The sequence below is a fragment of the Heliangelus exortis genome, chromosome 4, assembly GCF_036169615.1.
Source record: "Heliangelus exortis chromosome 4, bHelExo1.hap1, whole genome shotgun sequence".
NCBI lineage: Eukaryota > Metazoa > Chordata > Aves > Apodiformes > Trochilidae > Heliangelus > Heliangelus exortis.
Genome location: NC_092425.1, coordinates 22670474 through 22680076, shown reverse-complemented (window position 1 = coordinate 22680076; position 9603 = coordinate 22670474). Strand labels below are relative to the sequence as shown.

General features: G+C 42.7%; 1 long non-coding RNA gene across 1 annotated transcript; it reads left to right on the top strand.

The window, feature by feature from the left end:
- The first annotated feature begins 1022 nt into the window (after positions 1-1022).
- Positions 1023-7095, top strand: LOC139795972 (uncharacterized). Its single transcript, XR_011725779.1, has 2 exons — positions 1023-1435; positions 6283-7095. It is a non-coding gene; the product is annotated as an uncharacterized lncRNA (long non-coding RNA).
- Positions 7096-9603: the final 2508 nt, after the last annotated feature.

Sequence of the window (9603 nt, the reverse complement as noted above, 5' to 3'; positions counted from 1 at the left end):
CTCAGCGGAGTAGGGAGGGAATTGCCATCCACGCTCACCGCCAGTTATCCTGAATGAGAGAGTAATTCCTATGCCCAGTTTGCTTACATGTTTTAAACAGGTTTATGCCACGCAAACGAGGAGATTCAGTGCCGCTGTCACAGCCAGGAGAAAGTGCCTTTCTTTTTTACCGGAACAGACACGGTACGAGGGGGTGACCAGGTGGCCTATTCATGTAACCGGTTCCTCCACACGGCTGGGCAATGGCTCCGCGTTCCCTCCGCATTGCTTTTGGGGAACAGCGGAGCCAGACCCCACCGGGCTCGTAACTGCGGCGTTCGGCTCGGCTGCGCTGCCGCGGGGGTGGGTAAGGAAGGGGGGAAATGAGGGGGTTGCCGGGGCGGCGTGTCTCCCCCCCCCCGCCCCCCCTCCCCAGAGCAGCAGCGACACGTGGTGCTCCGGGGACGCAGGTCCTCGGACACCCCCCAGCCCCCGTACCGCCGCCACAAGCGCGGCTTCGCGAGGAGCTTTTTATAGCAGCACCGACCCGCTCCCCCGTGGAGGGTTTCTCGCTGCGCTCACGTTACTGTGCGAGTGCGGTGTTAAATAAGGACGGGGGAGGAGGGGAGGGGGTGCTCAGCCCGCGCGCCTAATTAAGAGACAGCGCTAACCACAGGAGCTAAAAATAACTCCTCGCGCTGCTGCAACCCGCATCGCCGCAGACGGAGAAACCCTCTCGCGCCTCCGCCGGTGAATGGAGCGCCCGGCGCTGAATGGAGCGGAGCGGCCGCCGGCATGAATGGAGGACGCGGGGGCCTCGCTGTGAATGGGGCCGCCGGGCCCGGGCCCCGCCCCGCCCCTGGCCGCGGGGGGGCGCTGTGTCCCCGTGTCGCCGCCAGCACCGCGCGGCAGCTGGAAGCCCCGGCCGTGCACGTGCCGGCGCGGGGCGGGGGCGGGGGCGGCCGCGGTGTCACCTGGCGGCGGCGGCGGCGGCGGCGGCAGCGAGGGGAGGGGCGGGGAGGGGCGGGGAGGGGAGGGGGCGGTATAAAAGTGTCCCGGAGCCACACACGCACACTTCGGGGAAACTTCCTTGCTGGAGCGGTGGTGGTGGCGGCGGCCATGGGAGGAGCCCCCAGCCCCCCTCTTCTCTAGGACGGGAAGCCCCAGGGCGCAGTAGGGCGGCTGCAGCCGGGACACCCCCTCCATCCCGACTTGTCGCCTCTCCGCTCTCAGCCGGCTCTGTCCTGGGGAGGCGGCGGCAGGATGAGAGTGAACGGGAGTGACTTGAACAGCTCCGTCCTCCCGCGGGACTCGCCGTCGGAGGGCACCCCCCGCCGCCCGCCCTGGGTGACCTCCACCTTAGCCGTCGTCCTCATCTTCACCATCGTGGTGGACCTGCTGGGCAACCTCCTGGTCATCCTCTCCGTCTACCGCAACAAGAAGCTGCGGAACGCGGGTAAGGGGCGGCTGAGAGGGGAGGTTGGTAGAGGGGAAATGTCTCGGGGGGCCACCCGGAGTCGGGGGGTGGCGGTCCCACGGGGGTGGCGGCTGCGGGGCGCAGCGCTGTGGCCTCTTTGTCTGCCGGTAGAACTTTGCCCGGTCGCGGAACTCCGGGGCTGGGCGCTCTCTGCCTTCATCCCCAGCTGGCGGGTACGGGCTGTGACAGGTGCCAAGGGCTTCATCTCCCGAACCGAGTCGGTGGTAGAGCGGGTAAGGGTATTTTTAGCGCCTGCCGCCGAATCGTGGTGCTATTTTTAGCTCTCGACAGTTCCCACCTAGTAAAAAAAAAAAAAGGAAAAAAAAAAGGAGGGTTCGTGAGGGTTGGGGGAGTGATCTTTGTTTAAGGATGAAACGCAGACCTGGTGCTGGGGATGATGCTGTGGCACAGGGTGTGTGTCTGTGCATGCTGGGTGCTGCCCTTCTGATCGATTTTCTTTGAGTTACAGAAATGTCTCCAGTAACAAATACTATGGTTGGAGCTCCAAATCAAGCAAATGCTAAATTACAGACATTTCAGGAAAATAAAGAAAACCAATAAACAAACCCAAGACAGTAATTTTGTTTTCTTTTTTTCACCTCTTTGCAGTCTAGCTCTTTGGGGAATGGGGAACATCTGACAGAAAACAGATTTAGACACGTTCTTAAAAATAAATCTAATTTTGACAGGATAGATTCTGATCGTCAGTTGAGTAAATCCCTCTTAGTTCATGGGTTATTGGTCAGACAGACTGGAACTTCCTCAGATTCATTCTGCTTTATCGTGTCAGACCAGCTGCTGTGCACGTGTACCAAATCTGTGCACTCCAAACCCTTATGCATCTTTCATTGAAAAAAAAAAATATGGGAGCATGTGAATAGAGCTGCACTGTTAATGAAAGCAGAATTTCACTCTGGGATGGTTGAGATGCTGCTTTTATTTTTTTTTTTTCACAGCTGTCAGTCAGGTTCTTTATTAAAACTCTGCTAAGTTCATTAGCTAGTGGCTTAAAATTTATCTGAGGGTGAAATTGAGCCTGAGCGTTGCTATAAGCTAGTTTAATAAAGGTAGCTTATATTGGACTCAGGCAAACAGTGGTATTATTTAACTTTCTGAGGTTAAGCCAGGTAACTCAAATGGATTTTATGTTTCAGTTTTATTCAGCCATAGTGGAATGCCAGCTCACAGGATCAAAACAAAGACCAGGAGATTTCATTGTTCATTCCCTACAGTTGTCACTGTTGTGAATTCTTAAAGCTGTATTCTCTTCTTGCTTTCATTGACAGAAATTTCATTCAGTGAAGTTGGCAGGGTTGCATACTGCAATACTATATATATGTTTGAGAGGATAATCAGGCTTCGGAAGTCTAAGTCAGTGCTTGGCTACTCTTGTTCCCTGGGAGGTTTTCAGATGGTGGGAGAAAGGGTTGAGATAGGCATATTACTGGTGTTACTCCAGAAGGAAGAGTGATATTATTCTCCCCCTTTAAATACATTTCGTGACTTTGCTGGGTAGTTAGCAATAGAGAAATGTCTGGTAATATATCTGAAATAATAAATGTGGTGCCTGTTTCTGGAAACAGAGCTGAATGATTGGGCTCCATGCATGCACATATTCTCTACTGTAAATCTCGTGTAACCCCTCTTGAATGTTCTTGCATTTCTCATTCTTGCCTTGTGTGTCATAGTGGCTGCTGAGAACTGCAGCAAACTGGCAACAGTTATCTCCTACAACTAGGAGAACAAAGCATTATTTTGAACATAAATTATACTAGACTAGAATGTGAACTAAATACTGCTTTATTCTCCGAAATTAAGGATTAATTAAAGCAAGTAGATACTTGGTACAAGATGGGAAATAGCTTATATTCAGTCTTAGGATAAATAAGTAGTAAAAAGTTAAAAACTTTCAAGTATTTTTTCTTCAAAGTGAAGAATTTTTTCAGTACGTGCATTAACAGAAACTTTGGGAATAATATAATTAATACACTACAAAAAAGTGTGTGAAGTGGTTTGGACTTATCCTGCAAAAGCCTATACCTGGGCATAACTTTACTTACATGAGTGCACCATTAAATTCATTAGCACTGAATTAAGAAGGGGTTACTCATGTGAGTAAATTTATGATAAGACAAGTATTTTGAAAACTGTGGCCCAATATTTCTAAGTATCAAGAAGGGTTTCCTAAGTCTTATTTACACAAATAAGAGTATTGAGGAAGGTATTACATTGACAATAATATGGTTTATACATGCAACTAATTTGTAACTTGCTAATTATAAAGCCAGTAACAACTTTTTACAGAGCTCTAATGAGAAAAACTGACTTTACAACAACCTATATTAAGTCTCTTGCTGGCACATTTATTGAGGATGCAGTATGCAAATTCCACTGGAAAAAGGTCAGGGAGGAACAGAAGATACCTCCTGAAGAAAATGTATTTCACTGAAGACTTTCTTCCTTCTTTGCAAGAAGAGAGGACTAACAGAAAGAAGGAGTATTTAACACTTTTTTCCAGAAAGGTGGATTTGGTGGGGGAAAACATCTTGCATCTCTGTTCCACTCTGATATATAGCTATTTTTGGAAGATAACTACAAATTGAACCTATGGACTTACAGTTTATAAAGTGCGTTGAGGAATAGTAGGAAGGCCTAGAGAAACCTTCTCAACAAGTGATATAACCTTCCTGACAGTCAGAAGGTTAGTAAAAGACACTGATCAAAGCAGAGAAGTCAGTATCTCAAAGAAGTTTGTCTCAGCAAGCCAGGAGTGTCTGATACTACAGGCTCCTTCATAGTCACAAGCATGGCTTCAGTAGATGCTCTTCTAGACACAGAAGCTGATGATGCAACTGGTAGGATCCTCTTTTATTTAATGTATTTGACTTGTAATAAGTTTTTTTGTGACTTGTAGTCTAACAGGCACCTGACACCAATTCAGTCCTGATGGGAACAACTACAATTCAATGCTGTCCTACACAAAGGCTGAATATGGTTTATGATGTCTGTGATCTTTTAACTTTGAAACAAAGTTCAAGGGAAACATTCAAGGCATAAGGATTTTAATGCCCATATCTCGATAGAACACTCATGCAGCTTGAAATTTAAACTGATGTATTTTCTTTAATTAGTTTTAGAAAGCATGAAAATAACTCATTTTAAGAAGATTTTTGGTGTAATCATCCTAATGCATCTCATTTTCCTTCATTAGTCATAAATCAGAAAGAATGTCATTCATCAGTTCCAACCTGAAAAGATGAAATAACTAGCTTTAGGGAAGTTGGATTAAAGAACTGCTAGTACTCTTTGCAACAAGTGGTATATTACTTGAAGTGGTCAACATTGGATTAGAGCATCTCAGAAAACTGAAGAGATTATCTTAAGTTATTTACGTAATATTAAACACAAATTCAGTGATTGCTAGTATCCTTATGCCTTTGTTGTTACCCACACCAAGAAAAACAATGCATCAAGAACAAGGTTAGGGGACAGTTTTAAGTCTTTGACTATGGAGATTAGTTTACTGCTTGTTGAATTAAAATGTCAGTTTACCTATACCTGTCATTTTAGTGACAGGGGGATTTGGGTACTGAGTGACTGCAGGACTGGACCATTCTTAAGGTCAATAAAGAAAGCTCTCTCAGGTTCTACTACACCTCTTGTTCTTTCTCTTGCTTTTGAGACTGTTCTCTTGGCTGGGTGACTTGCTTTTTCCTGGATGCTGTTTGTGTGAAGGGCAAGAGATGCCCTGACTTACCCCTGCAAGAGATCCCCCGTGTTGGAAGGGTGCCTAAATTGGGCAAGAAGAGAGCCCCAGCAGCCTCGCTCTTCTGTGCCTCTCTTGTTTGCTAATACTTGACATGATACTTGGGGTAACACAGGGACTGATGCCAAGGGGGTAACTAGCACCTAGTTACCTGCCACAGCAGGGCAGAAAGCTGCATGCACACACACACTCCCCACCCCTTCTCTCCCATCTGTTCTGTGCTAGATGCATTTGGGGTTTTTGCACTTTTTCCCAGTTTCCCATATCCTTGTCCCAATTGTTTTGTTGCTAAAACATGGTTTTGTTGCTAGTGAAGAAGGCAGAGGGGAAGTTTGACATTGCTGAGGCCCTGTGGCTCTACAGAGCAGCAAGATACAGATAACTTCACTAGGACTGCACACGTGCTTAAACTTCAGTATGTGTTGCTACTATTCTGAATGAGACAGCAATGAAGAAGGGGACAAAAAATGAGACAGCAGTGAAGAAGGGGACAAAACAATGTTTGTGTGCTAAATCTCCCTCAGCTGCATGAGATCCAAACAGCCCTGTAAAGACAGCTCTGAGTGCTCAGAAGAGTAATGAACTCAAAGAGTAATCCTTGACCAAAATCTGTAGGATCAGTGAAGTCGCTTATGGAACAGCTAAGGAACACAGCTACTTAAGAGGTTGTTGTTTTTTTTTTTTTTTTTGTAAATCCAGTATTTGTTAAATAGTACAGCTGCTGTAAAATTGGAGGATGAGATCTACCAGTAAGCATTTTATTTTGGAGGCTTTTCAAACTGGCCCTGAGGTTTTTTTGAACATTGTAAGAATCTAGTTGAAGTGTGTTTCTCTCTTAGTGCACTTCCTAGAATATAAATTTAAATATAAAAAATGGAACTATCTTTTGATTATCAGATAGACAATACCATCACCCTTTTCAGAATGATTGTTCTTGATGATGTTTTGGTTATTTAGTGTTAAAATTATAATATTAAATACTCTATTAAAGATTGTTTTATCTAATAAAGGAAGCTCTTGTTATGAATTCAGACTAATGGAATCATTGTTTTTGTCACAGGTGATCCTCGGACATCTTTTGGGAGATGAAGAGAAAATGTTTAGCCTGACAAATATTTGACTCAAGGGAGAAAACTTGAAGATCAAGTTATAGCACAAATTCAGAATTCTGAGGAAAACTGAGATATTGATGGCAATGAACATTATTTCAGACATGAATAACTTCCAGTATTAAAAATGGTAAGCTGTTTGGGAGAAGGGAAAATGTCTAGTGAAGATGGCTAGATGAACTTTGCCAATTGTTGAACAGAACTGAGCATTAAAAGTACAGACCAAATAAAGCTGTTCCTCAGACTGGTTTTAATTCAATAATTTACTGAAGCAAAGATTTACTTCAGAAACATTTCTAAATGGCACTGTGCTGTCAGTGACCAAAGGTAGACATACTCTTCTTACTAATATGTCTGTCAAACTCAGCTATTTAATCTTTCTGCAAGATTCTGCATTCTGAAGTTTTTACAGGCACCACTCTTTTTTTTTGCTGCTGCCAGCAGACCATGGTACTGAGACCCTATACTACATTTTTTTGAGGCTTTTTCCCTTTTCTCAATATTTTTTTCATCTTTCCATTAGCAATTTCTAATTTAATTCTCTTTTTTTTCTGTTTCTTTTTTACATTACCCACTTTTCTGTTTTGTTATAATGTAAGTGCTTCATTGTCTTGCACTGGAAATACATTGTCAGCAAGTCTAGTTTAGTGACAGAAAATGCTAACAACAGTAGGCATCCAGTGCTGTTATGACAATGTCCCTTTTGTTTGTACAACGAGGCTTATTTTCCTGAGGCAATAAAAATGTTAAAGTGGCAATTCAAAGCTATGCATCACAGTTTAATTTTGCAACCTCATATAAGAACCTTGTCAACCTTGGGAGTTTGTCTTCTATTTGCATTGGTGAGCTACCTCAAATTCCACCTTTGCCATTCCTGAGAAACTATTACCAACCTCTGTTTCAGCAGGACAAGTGTTACTAAGAAATCTTCAGGATGACAGAATACAATTGGTTAACATTTTAGTATTTAGCTTATTTAATAAACAAATAAATGTGTGTTTAAATATGTAGTCACGTGGGACTATAATAAAGATGCTGCTACTAAAAAAGTGTTCTTTCAAAATCTAGCTCTCCTGGAATCTCAGAGATGAATAGTATTATCATTTGGTGGTATAACCAAGGTTTCCACCTCACATGACAAAATAGAGTTCGATTATCTTTTTATTTAGTTTTAAAAATGGATAAAATATTAAAAAAAAAGAAAACCTTGCCAATAACCTGAAGTTCAGATAAGCCTGCTGCAAACCACTTAATCTTTTCCTTTTCAAGTGGAGCAAAAACTAAGGTGTAATCAGTAAGTCTTTTTACAGCTTAAATGATGACTTCTGTAGCTTTTAAATAGTATTGGTGTAATAACTGACCATGAAGTGTGCAAAGTTTTGGGTCCTGTAATTCTTTTTCAGATGAGGTTTTTATCCATTAAGAAAAGGCAAACTTATACCCCTTTCTTGAAGAAACACCATGCACCAGAAGTAAAAACTCTCAGCTCTTTTTGTTTGGTTGGTTTTTTTGTTTTATAAGGCATCTAATACAGTACCAGGTCATAAAGGTAGGTCAGCTTTTTGAAGAATAGTTATTACTGTACTGATCATCATAAAAGTGCAGTTCTTGATTATTTCTGAGTCTTATACTTCAGTTAGAGACTTGAATTGGGTAATTAGGTATTCTGAGGTTGGGGAAGGGGCTGGGGTTTTTTATTATTATTATTATTGTGAGGATTCCTCATCTTTTCCATTGCCAGAGTTCTAAGAAGGTCCTTCAAGGCTTCACCCAACCTGTCTCATCTCCCTAAGGTCCCCTGTTCTCTTAAAATGAACAAGGGAATAGAAGAAGCTGATTTCTAACCCTGCTGTGTGTGACCAAGCACTGGGGTTTTCTACTCCAATACACACCAGGCAGCTGGAAGGGTTTATGGGTGGTTTCAGTTATCTTTTATTTTTCTGTTCATTCCCTTAAACAGACTATTTATCTACTTTTGTTAAGTTTGGTGATAAATGTAATTTTTTCACTTAGGACTACAGAAACATCACTCTACATGGTCTGAAGAATAATTCTACATAAAATGCTGAAATATAAGGTCTATTTATATTGTCTCACCTTGACTACCTTGACTTTTCTTTTGGGGTACAAGGTTAGCAAAAGGAACTGGTCTTCAGGGAGAGGTCACCAAGTAGAGATCTCTGCCCCAGTGCTGGAAGAGGTCAGCTTCTTTCTTGGTATTGTATAAGCTCAATTGGTAACAAAAATGTTATTTGGCCACATCAGCTGCACCCAAGTGCTAGCCCAGTGTGGTTACAGTGCAGCAGCCAGTCCTGTGTTATTTAGGCAGAGAATCTGGCCAGCTCTATAGCCACTGGCCAAAGGGAAGAATGGGCATGAGCACAGGAATCAGCCTTGAAAACTGGAGTCCAGTCACACCCTAAAGAAGTATCAGCAAATACCTTTCCACACCTTCTTGTGTGTTTTGGGGAAAAACAATGGATGTAGTTTCCCCCTACCAGTTTCCCCCAGTGGTAGATCTGGGTTTCATTTGATGTTCCTGTTTGAGAGGTGACACAAGTATTCTTAGTCCAATACATTTCATTTTTTTACTTAAGTAACAGCATTCACAGACTTTTTTTGAGACTGGGTATTGTTGAAAATACAGGACTTACATATTATGAGAAATCTAAGGTTGCATAAATATGAATGAATCAGTTACTTCAATTGCATTTTTGTTTCAATTTGGATGAGTAATTAATGGCCTATAAATAACTCCCCCCACACACACACTTGTTTTTATTAACAGTTTATGTGTACTTTGCATTACTATATTCTGTCTTTTATAATTATTTACATTTAAGGTATGTTTCCATATTATCTCTGACTCTGCAATTCTGGGGTTTGCCCTCTCTGCCTTGAGTGCTATAATGCCTGCACCTAACGTGCAGGCTCACATCATTGCAACTTGACAAAACCCACACTTCCATTATGCCACATTGCATCTCCCAGCCTTCCCTGCATTTGTGTTACTGATTTAGTTTTTGCTTATAACAAAGGATTGGAAGGCACCTTCTTGATCATAAAGTCTAATATCCAAGGTAGTCAACAAATCCTTTTAGAGTCACCCTTCACCTTAGGTTACAGCTTATTCTCCTCATTCCAGCTCAAGAAGGGTTTTCTCACTACCTAAATGTATTTTCTGTCAGTTTATTGGCTTCTGCTATTGTACCAGTGTTACCTAATGTTAATGAACACCTCTCTATTCTTATAACAAGAACAAAAATGTCATC